Here is a 16,524-nt window from a genome sequence, read left to right on the forward strand (position 1 = left end):
CGGCCTCCTCAGTACTTCAAACTTCACCCAGCAGTGGCCACAGGGCTCAGGAGGGGAACCACACCATTTTCGCACAGTTTGGGGTGCCAGAAGAGGGTCGCAACGTGTTTCTCTGCCCTCACGATGCCGCAGACCCTGGGGCAGCCATCTTCCTGATGGCGTGCCTAGCCATGCCCGGTCGACTTTTTTTGAACTTTTTGTTGCAGGGTGTCTTCGCGGCTGTGGTAGGGAACGCAAGGGTCCCCATGGACCATAAATGGTGGCTGTCGTTTTTTAAGCCCTGAAAAAGAGGTCTTGTCCTTCTTTTATTTTAATTTTTTTAAACTTTTTTTTATTTGTGTTTGGCAGAGTGAGAGAAAATCAAAAAAAAGGAGAAAACAGTACATATCATCAGTTAATGTTGGAAAGGGTTCAACATGCCCTGGAGATAGAGTAACATATGCCAACATTGAAATACAGAGAATGCATTGGGCAGATGGATGCCAAGTTCAACAGAAGTTGCAAAGGAGGCTCCCTTCCCCAAGCTTATTTCACCTTGGGTCTCTCTCTGTCAGGCTCGGATCATTCACAATAACTTTCAACACAAACTTCGGGTCTCCCTCTGTCTGGCTCAGACCCCTTTCGGATGTCGAAGACTTTAGAATATGCGTGGCTTATTTGGCAGACCACTGCAGGACCAGTTCAACTCGAGAGTTCACTCTTCCCTTCTCTAGGAATTAATCTTCTTCCTTTAACATTTACTGTCCATTTGTTGTCTCGCTTTATACAAAGTACCTTTCACTCAGACCTTCGAGTGGGTTACTTCCTTTCACTGGACCACTCTGTTACATAGAATCGCTGATTTCCCAGTTGTTCTTTACATTAAAGTTTATTCACAGGTCTGCCTTTCTTCGCGTCTCATCCACACGAGTGCAGCCTTCACTTGTGATATGATGTTGCTGCTTCATTCAGTTTAACAGACACCGATCTCTCAGGTCGCTTGCCAACTCATTGGTTGTGTGCGTTTCTTTCTTGTTTTGCGTTTTCTGATTTTTGAGTCAAGGTTAATACCACAGGCTTGACCTTGCTTCGGCAACTCTGCCGTTCACCCGGGAGGGTCGCTAACGTCCTTGAAACACAGTCTTCACTTGTGTGATCTGGCCTTCGCCACGTGTCTCTCGCGACCTGTCGGAGGCGTCAACCTCCAGTAGGGAAGCCTTGGGGTTTTTGGGCCACTGCTCTCCTCCCTTGCTCTGTTGCTCTGCTCCAGTAGGTGTTCCTTCACCCCGGAAGTTCTGCTTGTTCTTGTGTTCCACCTTGCTAATTTCTGCCTTATATTCGTGTGAGGAGGGCTAATTGGTATCGGGTGCATGCACTTGGGATTAAGTGGCTGACTTTGCCTGACCTGATAAGCGGGACAAGGCCAGTACGATGTATGCAAGTCAGTGTTTTTATTCTCACTCATCCTCTTCCTCGGCCCAGTGTTTGTGTGAAAAGGGGGAGGGGGAGTTGGGGTGTCGGAGCATCCTAAAACATAGGATGGGCTTGATGAACAAAATAAGGGTCAATACCGTGTCTCGCCATCTGATATCTCACCCCCACCCCCCGAAGACCCCTCACGCAGGTGACCCTCCTGCACTGGTCCACATCCCAGGAACTGGATACAAAAGCGATGGCCGTGTCCTGGCCACCTGGATGACAAGTTCCCGAGGACTAGCGGGTGAGATACCCCTTGGTTTCTCACACTTAAGGCACTGGTCCTTGTGGCAACTCCACAAGGAAACCCCTAGACGACTTTGATTTCAAAACCTAACTTTTCTTTTTATTTTATTGTAAAACTTCAGTTCAATATACAATATCAAACTTTTGTTACATTAAATTAAATCCAATCCACCTCCCAATTCCAAACAAACAGTCCAAGTTAGATAAGCTCAAAAGAAAAAGAGAGAGAAAAGCAACAAAAAGAACCAAATCATCAGTTTCCTTTGGACAAAATTTGTAGCTCAAGTTGAGGCATGTTGCAAAATTGGATCGAGAAAATTAATTGGGCTGCAGGAGAGCTTGATGTTTTGACCTGCTACAACATGATCCCACCAATCATCAGGGTCATACATTTGAGGTTTAAATTCATTGAGATGCAGTTCACGTTGGTCAGTCAACATTGGCCACGCAGTTACAAGAAGTTTTGAGGACTCAACTTGCGATGATTTACAGAACCAACAAACTTAACTTTACCTATCTGCAAACTCAGCAGAGATCCTGTTGTACTTCTGAAACGTGCACACTGTCAGCTGCCTATCCTGCTCAACTCCCAACCTCTGGTGCCCCAGCGCCGTTCTGAACATTGTGAGACTCTCATAAAATGGGTTTGGACTCTTTAAGAGTAGGTAAGAACAAAGTTATCATAAGTTGGAAAAGTTTGCACGTATGTTTAAGATGGTTTTACTAAGAGATATGTTACTCTATATGTTGTTCCAAAAGTTACTATACCTATGGTCTTTTATCTCAAGAATCTTGCAATTGTGTTGACATGTGTTACTGTGTTTAGCACTTACCTTGATAAGAAACTGTAATTCGGCATGGAAACATGGCAGCCGCTGTGCACAACGCCATTCCCATGGAAACAACTTCTACAAACAAAATCAGCACCGCAGGCCCGGATTGGCTACGCCAGCTTCCTGCATCCCGTCCAACAAGAGAATGCTTGCCCAGCCGGCAGGCGAAGCCGTGCTGCGAAGCAAACCCTCCACATCTGCCACCCTGCTAACACCCGCAGGCTCCTTTACCTCACCAGGCAGTTGTATTCTTCCTTACCCAAGCCTGCCGACGGCACCAGCAGCAATTAAAGTACCAAATCTGCACACACCCAAGCACACTCGGGCACTCACCCCACCGATGCCCATCCTTTATGCAAAACATGACTTTCAAACCACCAGGCTGCCCGTCACACCTACGCAAAATGTGCAGGCAATTACTGCGGCCACCCTGCCCACGTGTGACATCATTACTATTGCTGAATGCCCATTTGCCTCCATGTTGCCTACTGCTGCCACCATGCCCATATGTGATGAGGCCACTATTGTTGCCTGCCCCTCTGGCTCCATTCTGTCTACTATTGCCACCATGCCCATATGTGATGACGTCACTATTGCTGAATGCCCATTTGCCTCCATGTTGCCTACTGCTGCCAGCATGCCTATACGTGATAGCGCTACTGTTGCTGCTTGTCCATATGGCTCCATGCTGCCTACTGTTGCTGCCATGCCCATATGTGATGACGCTACTATTGCTGTTTGCCCAACTGCCCCCATGCCTATGTCTGACCATGCTGAGCTTTTGTAAGCCCCACTGCCTCCATGCTTCCCATCATTGCTACTCTGTCCATGCCTGACACCTCCATGCCCCATGCCACACTGCAATCTACACCCAACTCGCCTAACCTCAACCGCACATACAGAGCTCATTGCACCCCCCTCTCCTCACCCTGCCCCAGAGGTAGTCACTCACCTCGGAACCCCATCCCACCCCCCACCCCTGCACACCACTCTTAGTTGTGCCCTCATCAACTCACGCACCCTCTCAAGTTACGCCTCAGATCTACAGGACCTGATCACTGTCCACAACCTCGACCTCCTTCTCATCACGGAAACATGGCTCCATGAAGTGTCTGGCCCAGCCATAGTGCTTGCACTCCCCAAGGGCTACACTATCTTCCGACAAGACCGTCTGCATTCTAAAGGCAACGGGGTAGCCCTCATAGCCAAGGAGTCCATCTCTATCAGAAAGATCGAAAAGTCAGTCATAAGTAACTGCGACTTCCTAGTCCTCAAACGTAACACCTCCCACAACTGCACCATCACACTACATATTGTGTACCGCCCCCCTGTTCCCCGATCCGACTTCCATGCAACCCTCACACACCTCCTCTCTGACAACCTGAAGACTGCCACTATGGTCATCTTGGCAGATGACCTTAATTTAGGGCTCACCAACCCCAATGACACTCCAGCTAAATCCCTCGCCAAGGCTCTGGAAACCCTAGGTTTGCCCCTCCCCCATCCTCTGCCAGAAGCTCATGCCTACTCACCAAAGAGAGACTCGTACCACATCTACTAGTCCTAGCCTTGAGGCTCCTCTTTTCTAACGACCCAAACACATTAACCCAGACTTTCAACACTACTTTAACTGAGGCAGTGGAGGCCATTGCCCCACTAGGCACCCGGAAAGCCAAACCTACTAAACACTCTTAACGCAGGGTTCTCCCCGGAGCTTCTAGAACTACGCTCTAAGAAACGTGCAGCCCTGTGTACCTGGCAATCCAATCACCTGGACTCAGCCAAATTTGAGTTTAATAAACTCTCAAAGGAATACAAAAAAGCATTCATCCATGCCAAAGCCACTTCTTTCAACACAAGAGTTACCATGCCAATTCCGACTCTAAAGACATTTTTGCCATCTTCAGGGAACTGGAACCCTACGTCCCCAGGCCATAACCAGAGATGTAGCCTGGTGCTCGGGCATACAATCATCCATGCTTAACAAGCTTGACTCCCTCGACAACAGAATACTAACCAACCCACACCCACCTAACCCTCCTAAACACTCACATGTGCCAGTTTTCAACCGCAGGGCCCCTGACACGTCAACGAAATGGAAGTAATCACCCTCATGAAGAACATTAAACCCTCCATGTGCAAAGGGGATAGCTACCCTGCCACCCTCATCAAAGTGTGTGCAGACACGCTTGCACCCTTCCTCTCTGCATTCATCGATTTCTCCTTTGCTTCAGGAACTGTCCCATCTAGCCTGAAGGAAACGTGGGTACGCCCCCTCCTTTAAAAAAAAAAAAACCTTCACTCAATCCTAGCACCCCTAACAACTACAGACCCATAACCACAGCGCCCTTCCTATTAAATTTCCTGGACAAAGCAGCCTTCCTACAAGTCCCAACACTTCCTGGAATCGAACAACGTCCTTGGCACCCGACAATGTTGCTTCCGTCCCTGCCACGGATCCGAAACGGCACTGCTCGACCTAAATAAACAGAGGGATGACATCAGAGGCACAGGCAAACCCGCACTACTCCTCCTCTTAAACCTTTCGGTCACGTTCAACCTTGTTTGACCTCAAGCTACTCTGTCAACACTTCTCCTCAGCCCACTTTTACGTCAATGCCATCGCCCGGACCTCCTCTTTCCTCCAAGGCAGAGCCATGCGAGTATTCTCTGACCAAGCATCTGCAAAACTAGCCATCATCCAATGCAGAGTACCATAGGGCTCCTGCATGTCCCCTACGCTCTATAACATATTCACCAGACCTCTTCAACATATTTGACTCGCTCTGCATCATGTACACCAACTACACCGATGATGCTCATATTCTCCTCCCTCTGTCCGGCGACAATGGGGCTGATGCCAAGACCCTTAACGCCACCTACACCACCATCCACACCTGGATGGCTGAAAACTGGCTTTGCCTCAGCGGTGAAAAGACAGAACTACTACTGCTTGGACCCACTGACACTCTGAAAAAGCTTGACAACCGATACTCGTCCTTCAATATTGACAACACTGCTATCCCAGTATCCTAGGCTGTAAAAGCACTTGGGGTCTACCTAGATGCTAGCCTATCCATGTCCAGGCAAGTCAGCACCATTGCTTCCTCTGCAGCCTACCACACAAAACTTGTAAACGCAGCCAGGCCTTTCCTCACCACTACAAACATCCTAACTATTGCTAGAGCTTTAATCTGTCCTAGATTGGACTACTGCAACATCCTCTTCACGGGCACTTCAGCAAAAAAACTTGACAAACTTCAAACCATCCAAAATAACGCCCTACGTACCTCCATAGGCATCCCGAAAAGGGAACACTTCTCTTCAGCCAGACGACAATCCTATTGGCTGCCTATCCGCGAATAAGTCCTCTTTAAAACACTTGGCCTTGCCCACAAGTGCATCCATCACACAGCCCCACCCTACCTATCACAGAGAGTAAACTGTCACAAATCTCCAGTTTGTCTGCAATATCTAGGTCACTTCCCAAATCGGTATCTTCCCCCTCCTCCTCGCCTGAAGAAAGGACCTTCTTAATATTCTTCTTTCTTTCTTTGCCGTAGGTCCTCTTTTTTTGATTAGATATGGTCTACCGCAAAAACGACGCCACAATGGTTTCCGAAAAGTACCGGAAACCAGTGGCCCCCGGATCCGCGATAACCGGAGGGGGAAAAAACCAGGTTGGCAAAAAAAACCAAGACTCCTTGATGCCAGATAACTTTCGGCGGAAGAGGTTGGTCTTCGAGTATCCACGAGAACCAGGTAGTAGGTGCGGACTTCACCCGCAATGGAATCGAAGTTGTCTGCAGGCGAGGCGGACCAATGAAAAAAGGAATGAGGTCCGAGCATCCAGTGAGAAGTCGAAGGTAAGTAACGAGGGGGGAGGAAGGCAGAACGACAGGAGAATGCCGGAATCCGTAAACGCTACGGAAACAGAAAGCCAGAGAGAAACGAGACGGGAGCCAAAGAAAGAAGGACCATCCTCCAGAGGGGAACAGACGAGAGAAACAGAAGGCATGAGAGGGACGGGCAGGAGCCCAAGGCAGGACAGGGGGGCTCAGCAGAGCCAAGAGAGAGCATTAGCGTATTAACTAGCCGTGAGGAGCTAAGTTGCAACGCGAGTTGCTCGAGGAGTGAGAGACTAGCGCGCAGCCAGGTGTTGCGGCTGTAACGTGGCGGAACATTTCAATGGCGGCCGAGCCTCCATCGAAACCAATGCCTCGTGAAAAAGGGGCGCATGACATAAACATACCCCTCTCTGCAAAACCCACAAGAACTGCTGGCACCCAAAGTCAAGCGTGCCAGAGGGGGTGGTGTAAACTTCCCCTTCTTTGCTGCCAGGCAATGAAACTCCCTTCCGCTCGCCCTCAGATCTGAACCTTCACACCTCGCTTTTTGCAAAGCTATCAAAACAAGTCTATTTTGTGAAACTCCTCAACAAAGCAAGCAGCGTCTCCATGCCAAGTCGTGGTGTGCACACATGCAATAATAGCTAAATGTAATGTGCTATGCCACAATATGTTCTACACTATGTAACCCTATGTGTAGCCATATCGCCATCCATGTAACACATGTACCCAAGTATGTACACCTACCTGTAACTAAGTCAATGCCATGTAACAACGCCACAATGCCTCTGGGCGCTTTAGAAATGCAAATAAATAAATAATATTTAACAGTGCGCCTTATTGTATATAATAACTATTTTTATATAATTTGTGTATCAGTGTTTCCCTGAATGTATGTATGCTCAGAGTTCATTGTACCTTCCTACAGCCCTTCTCCTCTCCTAGTCTAAGCCTGGCTGCTCAGCCATTCTACCAAACCTTTGTGTCGTTCAGGCCAAACAAGAGTTAGAACCCTGTACATCCAAGGTGGGCTTTTTGAAGTTCTGTCAGGCAGTAACTTGTGTAAAACTCCCTAACATCATTATTTTTATCGATTCAAGGGTTTTATTCTCAACCTCATTTAAAATATGCATGTTATGCTTTTCTAGAATAGTAAGCCTTATTTCCTGTATTGATATACTTTTTTGCCGCTCCTATTCGAATACCTATCTGTTTTTCATTACACAATGCGGCAAGGCAACATACGATCATGTCATATATGTTTTTGTTTTCATTGCCACAAGCATTATTTAGGTTTTATTCTAGAGGATGGTCCGACGTCGCAGGGTCCCTTTTTTGATTGATAGATGTATGTACGGGATAGAGATGAAGATGCATTTATTCTTGTGACACTGTGTGTGATGATGTCACACACGTTCTATGACATCACACGTCGTTACATCAATTCACGTTCTCTTTTTAATACTGCCCATTTTGTGATTGCATGACTCTGCCTGCTACCTATCTTGAGGGAATTACGCTAGTTAAGGTTTGGTAAGCGTGTTTCTCTTAGCCCCTATGGCTCTCTGGGCTATTTCACCATCTTTGCTTGTACAGTTCTCCATCACTTTCACCGTTCTTCCTTCTCTTGTTTAGAACTCTGATTGACTTTCCCTGAATTAACCAGCTTTGGAGGTAAGAATCCTCTCTCTTCTGACCTGCACTAAGACATACCCAGCATTTGGTGGTACGCTTTTATGCAATATACCCTCTTTACCTAATTCTACGATCTAGATGATACATATTCTCCTTGAATTTGTGGCCATCTCCTCCTATTTGTTTTTGTAAGATGGGCTTTTCCCATACAAAGGTTAATTGATTAAAAATAACCATATAAGATATTTTGACTTGACTTTGGTTTGGGCTTCTGTCAATTCATAATAGTTTATCTTTTGTCTCTTTAATAATAGATTGAATTATGGATACATGAAGCATCTTTCAGAATATGCTGCTGATGAAGGGAATTATTCCCAGAGCACGTTGAGCTCATAATTTTGTATATTTATCTTGCTAATCTATTTTATTAAAATGTGTTTTTGATACCTTACTCTTAAGAGCATTTTCTCACATTTAATTGACTCTCCCCACACCATCTAGTGAGACAAAATAACTTGGTGTCATCTTTGACGCCTCTCTCTTCTTCTCCCCTCACATCACATACCTTGCCTAGAAGGCCCATGTTCAGCTTCACCTCCTCCGAGGCATTCACCCCTTCCTTACCTTGCCCCAGAAACTCATTGTCTCCAGAGCTCTCTCTAGGCTGGACTACTGCAGCAGCTTTTTCTTCAATCTACCCCTTTCCACTCTTTGCCCCTTTCAACTAATCCAGAACAGGACTGCAAGACTCCTCCTTGGCTGGGCCTCTAGCCCATGGACTGCATCTCTCCAGCCCTTAAATCTCTCCACTGGCTCCCGGTGGCTGCAAGGGTCACATTCAAGACCTGCCGCATCATTACAATGCCTGTAGGACCCCGCTACATCCAACTTTCTCTCCCTAAATCCCTCCCTGCTAGAGCCCTTCGGTCTTTTAGCTCCAACTCTCTGCAGGTTAGATGTTTTTCCAAACAGAGAGTGGTGGGTAGACCCCACGCTTCGGCAGATGCCTTCCTCTGGAATGGCCTCCCTGCCCCTTTCAGACGTGAGCCGGACCACCTTGAATCCTGGAAGATTCTCATGACCCTGCTCTTCTCTAACTCCTGCCCCCTACCCTTCCCTTCCTAACAGTCCCCTCCTGCTGCTGTGACTGGCGGCCTGGTTCGTTATAAGTCACACAGAGCTTCAGGCCCTCCCACCAGCACACCCCTACCAGCACTGCCATCCCGGTTCACCTGCACACCCCCCAACCTGAACCTGGTCCACCCCCACCCCAATCGCACTTAGATGGTGGTCCTCCCTTGATTTTCCTCCCTCACTCCCCCCCTGAGCACTTGCTTGACCCCTGGGCCACTCCATTACCCGCCTGCACTTCTTGTTTCTGCACTTGCACGATCCGAATGTTACAAGGCCTAGTAGGACCATTACTGTTTATATCCCCTTTCTGCCGTCCCACCCCCTTCTTATCCTTGTGGCACTTAGGAATACCTTTGCTGTACAGTGCGCCTTATAAATACTCAATAAATAAAATAAATGAATCGGAGTGATTCACCCAGGAAATCTGGCTTGGAACCCCTCTCATGTGGCCAGGGAAAGTCAGACGCTTTCTGATCCTGTCCCTGGGAGCGATGTTACTCGGGAGGATCACTTGGAAGGTGCAACAGGTCAGGGGGAAGGGGAGATTTTCCATGAGACCCTAATCTTCTAATAGCTTATTGCAAAATAGAAGCTGTTGAAAGGAGTGCCTTTTGTGTTAGGGGCTTGATGTCCCAAAATTCCCTGAGTACTGGGACAAAGAAGAGGGCTCTAGAGGCACACTGTTGCAATGGTTGCCCATTCAGGTTAATGAGCTACACCCGAGGATGGCTGAGGGGCATAACAGGTCCTGTCGGGTGCAGTCCATTAGATCAAGGTGGAGGAAGGCAAGGAAGAAGCAGCGGCAGGGGAGGAGTAGTAGTAGTAGTAGTAGTCTCCACGAAGCAGCAGAGGATGAAATCCTGGAAGAGCCAGGACACCGGGACCAGAGTGGTGAGAGAAATGGATGCCGTTCCTGAGTGGGTCAAGCCCATACGATTGAGAGGGTCGTATGGGCTCGACATTTCAGCTGCAGAGTTCGCGCAGTGGAAAATGCTCCTTTTCATAACTTCCGCATTGGGAAGCGTTCAGCAGTGGCAGGCAAGCACTGGATCGCTGGGGGAGGTGTGAGGACTCTGGAAGTAGCAGACGCGGGAAGACGCGCAGGAGAACAAGCAGCGAGGTGCACGGACACGCACGCCAAACCCGGTGAGTTCACTATATTATTGTGACCTGGGAGAAACCTAAAGGTATTCTCCCCAGTAGACCGCAAGAATCCCTTATTCAGGTGGCCTGGTGTCCTCAGATCCCAACCCTGGGGGTAAACGAGCAAGGAAGGATAACCTGGATGGGGGAGCACAGGGAATACCCCAGGTGAGACGCAGTATTCTACCAGGGACGAAGGTGAGAAGGATGACATCCCTGAGGTCTTTGTAGGTTGTTCTGCATCTACTTCCCTTCCACCCAAACAATCTCCCGTACCTTTATCCGATGACCCTTCCACATCTAGTACATCCCCCCCTAGAAGCCCAAACCCTGTTGTATTCGGAAACACCATTTACCAGAATTCCTGTTTCCTACCCAGATACTCCCAGTCATTCTTCTCCACCTTCTTCTGATTATCATTATTTCCCAAATTCTCAACCTGGTTTGACGAAACACTACCATTCCCACAATCCCCTTCATTCATCCCACCAAAACTCACCTTTGAGTTAACAAATCACCCCCTTCCTTATTACACATTTCCCCCATCCTCCCCCACAGGATATCTGGAAACTCTACCTCCCTCTTTTTCCAACACAAACACTTTCTTACACTGTGACAAACAACTGACTAATAATAAAACGGGCCAGGCAGAGTCAGGCAATTAACAATAATCACACACACCTGACAGCCCTTTACCTTCCCCACAGGTATAAAAGGCGGAGCACGAGAACACACAGGCTGAGGTTCTACACCCGCAAACAAGAAGGGAGCGAACCCGTGGACGACTACATCACCAGGATGAGGGAGCTGTCTTCTCTTTGCGCCTTTGGCGAAAACGCAGAGCAGGTCATCTGCGACATGCTCGTCGTTTACACTAACTCTAGGAAAGTGCAGGACAAGTTCATACAAGAAAAGGAGGTCACCCTTGACAAGGCCATCCAAATTGCCAGGGCGGAGGAAGAAACCTCCAGCAGACGCAAAGAGGTGGGAAGTCACCTGCCCGTGCCCGAACTTGCGGTGCTACAATGGAGAGGGCGCAGAGACAAGCAGTCCCGCGACGGCCCCAGAGACAAAGGTCCCAGGCAAAAGGAGGCACCCAAATGCTATAGATGCGCCAGCACCAGGCACATGGCAAATGATCGCGACTGCCCCGCCAGGAATAAAGAGTGCTCTAAGTGCGGACGCATTGGTCACGTGGCTCCAGCATGCACGTGGCGGAAGAAGACTGTTTCCTGTGTCGATGGTGACTGCGTTTCAAGCGATGATGATGATCTACAGGACAGACCCATTGTCGTCATGGTCAACGCCCCCCATGCCAGGAGGGAAAAGCCCCACTGCACCATTAAGGTTGACGGAATGGAAACGCGCGTCATGGCAGACTCAGGATCTGACCTCACTATCCTCCCCATCAACACATATAAGGAAATGATGGGACAAGCAAAAGTAGAGATCAGAATGACCAGGCAAAAACTGACGGTGTTCGGTGGTGCAACTGTCGACCTTTTAGGCTACATTAAAGCCCGGATCGATTTCAAAGGGAGGTCTACCACCACCAAAGTGTATTTCTCACCCAAAGGCCCAGCCGTGCTGGGATGGGACGATCAACACAAACTCAGCATGAAACTAGATCCCAGCACTCCGGAACAGGTACTCATGGTCTCCTCAGGAGCAGCGCTAAATTTCAAGGAGATGTTCCCGAACCTGTTTTCCGAGAACCCAGGGAAGGTGAGAAACTTTGTCCACAAGATTCACCTGAAACCCAACGCGATCCCGGTGAAACTCAAAGTCAGGGCAGTACCTGCCACAGCAAGACCCGCATTGGATGCCCACCTTCGGAAGATGGTCGAAAAGGGAACCATCGAGACCGTGGAATCCTCAGAGTGGCTGAGTCCAGTCGTTTTGGTTAAAAAGAAATCCAGCAACGACCTCAGGATCTGCATTGACCTAAGAAGCCTCAATCTGGAGGTAATCACGGATAGCTTTCCACTCCCCAGCATCAACGAAATCGTCCTCATGATGAAAGAGGCGGCAATCTTCTCTAAGCTGGACATGCGTGATGCATATCGCCAGATTCCCCTGCACAAATCCTCTCGCCCCCTTACAGCGTTCATCACTCCTTTCGGCACCTTTCAATATACCTGCATGGCATTTGGGTTGTCGTCGGCAGCATCCGCATTTCAGAGGATGATGAACTCCTTACTTAAAGGACTCACAAATGTTTCCTTCTTTCAAGATGATATCCTTGTGTATGCCAAAGACAACAAGACCCATGACAAGGCACTCGGGACAGTCTTGAGCAGGCTTCAAGAGGAGGGCATTCACCTACGCCATGAGAAATGCGTCTTCGGAGTGAACAAGGTAGAATACCTTGGGTACTGCATCTCGAGTGACGGCGTCAGTCCCAAGAAGAACCTCATGCAGGCCATAACAGAAGCCCCGGCTCCGATGTCCAAAGAGGAGCTAAACTCATTCCTGGGCCTAGCGGAGTACTATGCCAAATTCGTCCCTAGATTCTCTGAGACCACGTCTCCCATGAGGGAGCTTCTGAAGAAGGGGGCAGCCTACTCTTGGGGCCCGGAACAGAGCAAATCTTTCTGTGAAATCAAAAAGAGAATTCTACACGCGCCGTGCCTGAAACCATACAACCCTGAATGGGACACCTGCATTACCACAGACGCCAGCGCGTATGGCCTGGGGGCCACCTTGACCCAGAAGAAGGGAGACACTGAGAATATTGTGGCGTTTGCATCCAAAGCGCTGTCATCATCGGAGAAGAATTACTCCACGGTTGAGAAAGAAATGTTGGCATGCGCATGGGCCGTCGACTACTTCAGATCGTACGTATGGGGGACGAGATTCAAGCTGATCACCGACCACAAACCCCTCATTCACATGTTGAGCCCGGGTGGCACCAAGACGGCCACCCCGAGGCTGGCCAGGATCGCCGCAAAGCTTCAAGAATATACATACGAGATAGCCCACATTGCGGGTTGGAAAAACGCACAAGCGGACTGCATGTCCAGACTCCTGAACCAAAGCGCCCCTGGTACCACATTCTTGGAAGATGTGTGTCGTAGCCTCCATCAGTGACTTGAGGAACGGCGAGTACATGGACCTGAGTGAGCGCCACTGGCAGAAGGAGTTCGAACAAGACGATGCCCTAAGGCACGTTGGTACCTGGGTTCGCGAAGGATGGCCCAACGAGAGAGCGATCCCCAAAGGCCTTCGTCCCTACTGGAAAGTGAACGAGGAAATCACCACCATGAACGGTCTCATCCTCAGAGGCGATCAAATCATCCCGCCCAACGGAATCCGCAAAGTGATACTGTGCAGAGTACACTCAGGCCACCTGGGATGCAACATGACCAGACGCAGGATACGCGACGCCTACTGGTGGCCAGGCATGGACCAGGACATAAGACAAATGGTCAAAAGGTGCCATGAGTGCACCAACAGTGACAAGCGCCTAGCCGTGAGGCAAGCCCCCATGCTGCCCACCGAAGTCCCCAAAGGAGTGTGGCGAAAACTAGGTTTGGATTTCATTGGGCCCCTGGACAACATGCACCCAGAACACAAATACGGGATAGTCATGGTCGACTACTTCTCCAAATGGGTGGAAGCTGACTTCACTTCAGACATCACCACAAGCACAGTCATTGAAGCACTCACTGCCGTATTCCAGCGGGAAGGTCTACCAGAAGAACTCGTCACAGACAACGGAGTCCAGCTAGTCTCCCGAGAAATGGAGAAATTTCTCAAGCTCAACAACATTCGACAGCGGAGAGCAAGCATATACCACCCACAGGCCAACGGCCTGGTTGAGCGGGCAAACCGCTTCATCAAAGGGGCGCTACAACTTGCTCATGCCTCGGGCCTAGACCCGTACCAGACAGTCAAGGAAGTTGTAGCAGCCCACCGCCTCACCCCCAACGCCGTCACTGGTGTTTCGCCATTCCATCTGCTGAGGGGGAGAAGGGCAGCATCCTCACTGGTACCACCCTGGCTCCATCAAGTGAGGGCTGACGAAGATGTGAACATGGATGACATAGCGTTTCGCATGCAGCGCAACAAAGAAGCCATGATGACCCAAGGGGACTTGCGCCGAGCCGCTCGACACACAGCAGTTAACAGCGGTGACCTGGTGAAAATACGCCTCCCCCACAAAGACACTTCGACTGGCTCCAAATACATCAGTCCCATAGAAGTCATGGAGAGAGCGTCAAACCACATTTGCACCAGCGACGGAAGGAAATGGAATCTAGAGAGAATGGCCATGTACCGCAGGAAGGAAGACATGGAACAACCACACTGGGATACCGGAGAAGATCAAGACCGCCAGGGGACATCCGAAAACCCTCACCTCTCAGAAAGAGATGCCCTGGCGCCACACAATGGCAACAAGTTCTCAAGCCCCAACTTTACAAGTACACCCAGGGAGTCACAGCGAAGAACAAGACAAGGAGAACTCGAATCACCCGCACCTCCTCAAGAGTACTCCAGCAATCCTGCCCCGTAAGCAGACCTCAGAGAGAGAGAAGAAAACCCAGCAAGTTTGCAGACTTCGTCATGGAATGACCACCCATCCTTTTTCCCAGCAAAGGAGGTGTGTGGGGACATCACACGATCGCGGGAGCGTGTTCTCGCGACATCGCACGTAACGTGATCTAGCGAGTCCATGCTCCGCGGGAAAACGTTCCCGCTTCAGAGCTGGCAGCCCGCCAGATGAAGCGGTCGCACCACAGCGCTGCTCCTGATGAGGAGCTGAGACAGTGAGAACTTGCAGCAGCCGTACAGCACAGCTTCTAGGCCGTAACACCACAGCCACAGGAGGCTACATGGGGGCCCTAGAAGCTTACAGCGTGCCATCATAGTGCACACACTTCCCACAGTGATTCAACTGGGGAAGTCCTGAACTGACTGTAAGTAAGTGCTTGATTTGAGCCTGGACATATAAGGGTCCACACCGGTTGCCATTTAATAAAGTCGGTTAGAACTCACTACAGCGTCCTGTCATCCCTTAAGGCCACAACACGGAACTTGAAAATGAGTGTGCATATAAACATTTAATTTAAAAAGTGTCAACAACGAAACGCTGTACAACACTCATGATCAACAAGAAGCTCAGCAGTATATCAGCACTTTCTTAGCACAGTGTTTTGTAGACTTGAAAACACGTGTCGGAATGATTATTTTTGATTCAAGTATTAACAAAAGCAGTATTGTCATGACAACACAGTGCAAGTAATGCCCTATTGTACTAATTTTGCCATTGCTGTAATAGGATTGAAGAAACCGTAAATACAAGTTTATGGTGTGAACTTGCAGTAAAAGCAAATAGTGTCAATAGAAGTGCACAAAGACACACAAATACAAGTAAAAGGTGACCAAATGTTGTAAAAGTCAGGAAGTCTTCCGTTATGACCTAAACTTTATTCGAATTGCCACATGCTCAGTCAGAAGCAGAGAGGAGCCTGAGGATTACCGTCAGCATGTAATAGAGGGAAATATATCAGAACAAGTACTGCACTTATGAACTATTGGACACAGGAAGTTACTACAAGATAACTTCAGCAGAACTACCACGACAACATAATAAATAAATATTTAAAGTGGCCATACAGACAATCTTGCCATAACATGGAACATAATGATTTCCCTGCATCTAGCTGTAATTTAGTTGCTGCAGTACCCTGAACATTTTCGTACCACAAATGAATCGGCAAGGGGTCAGCGTCCAAGGATTCGAGTATTTCAAGCGATAAGTGATAGTCTTCTCCAATTGTGTTCGCGCATGTATGACACCAGCAGCCAAATGTGAAAAATCAAGAAAGAACAACATGATTGTTAATAACATAAATATTGTCATGCCAAACTGAAAGTTTAATCCTATTTCAGCGCAGATATGGTATTGTTATCACAGCAGTCTACAGAAATAGAAATATACATATCTTATGTAAAACTACCAGCTCAAAATGTCATCTGAGGGTATGAGTGGGGATTTAAATCTAGCTCAGGACATATGTGAAACCCCCATATCCTCGAGTTTAATTCAGTACCTACACCGTCCAGAATCATTCAATCCTGAGCCATATGATGATCAGGCGCAGTGGTGGCAAGAGCGGGTGATTGAATTTGAGGGCTTCATGAGAGCACTAGGAAATGAGAATATTCCAAATAAATTACACATAATCATGAATTTGGTGGGAGGAGAAATGAGGAGTATCATAAGA

General features: G+C 48.6%; 1 protein-coding gene across 6 annotated transcripts in view; it reads left to right on the forward strand.

Annotated features, from left to right (window-relative positions):
- Positions 1–16,524, forward strand: part of GABPB1 (GA binding protein transcription factor subunit beta 1) — an 841,719-nt gene that overhangs the window by 415,686 nt on the left and 409,509 nt on the right. The window lies entirely within an intron of this gene.

Source organism: Ambystoma mexicanum, chromosome 11 (assembly GCF_040938575.1).
Source record: "Ambystoma mexicanum isolate Mex_15411 chromosome 11, UKY_AmexF1_1, whole genome shotgun sequence".
Taxonomy (NCBI): domain Eukaryota; kingdom Metazoa; phylum Chordata; class Amphibia; order Caudata; family Ambystomatidae; genus Ambystoma; species Ambystoma mexicanum.